The sequence below is a fragment of the Thermobia domestica genome, chromosome 14 (genome assembly GCF_964235325.1).
Source record: "Thermobia domestica chromosome 14, izTheDome1.hap1.1, whole genome shotgun sequence".
NCBI lineage: Eukaryota > Metazoa > Arthropoda > Insecta > Zygentoma > Lepismatidae > Thermobia > Thermobia domestica.
Genome location: NC_137467.1, coordinates 127,779,939 through 127,780,622, shown reverse-complemented (window position 1 = coordinate 127,780,622; position 684 = coordinate 127,779,939). Strand labels below are relative to the sequence as shown.

General features: G+C 39.2%; 1 non-coding gene across 1 annotated transcript; it reads right to left on the bottom strand.

Annotated features, from left to right (window-relative positions):
• Positions 1-200: 200 nt before the first annotated feature.
• TRNAV-AAC (transfer RNA valine (anticodon AAC)) lies at positions 201-273 on the bottom strand. Its single transcript has one exon. It is a non-coding gene; the product is annotated as a tRNA-Val (tRNA).
• Between the last annotated feature and the right edge of the window lie 411 nt (positions 274-684).

Sequence of the window (684 nt, the reverse complement as noted above, 5' to 3'; positions counted from 1 at the left end):
TTAATTTTTGCCCCTCAGTAAACATTTGATTGATTTAATTCTCATACTCTCCACGGATGGAAAGCAGGAATGCCAGACTCGAAAAACAGGTGTACATTTACTTTCCTGACAGATAATACTGCTTTGAAGGCATATTAAGGTTGACTGTGAAAGTGCAGAGCACCATTCGTTAATATAGACGTAATAAAATAAAACATCAGTATGCTCGCCAGGGATCGAACCTGGGACCTTTCGCGTGTTAGGCGGATGTGATAACCACTACACCACGCGTACACACATTGATGATTGCTTTTACTCAAGCAAAACAATGAAGAATGTTCACGTGAAGTAGGGAACACATGCGTGATTTCTTGCGACCTGTACTCGTATTTCGTATAAACTAATATTTGTAAAACACGAGATTGGATTACCCACAATTTTGCATGCGAAAACCATACTCAAACGTCTATTACACTTACCTGAAAAATGAGAGATCACGGCTAAGTGCAGGGCAGTATCTAACACTTTTACCGTTCGGCATATTATTCGCATAACATATTTCAGTCTCTCGTTTTGTTTTCTATAGCAATGCCTTTGTAAATGAAACAAACCTAGTAAACACAGCACGAAAAATAACCCATTTTAGTTTTACACAAAGAGGAGCGTTGCAAAGGTCGCGATGTAGTACTGCATCACCATTGCCAT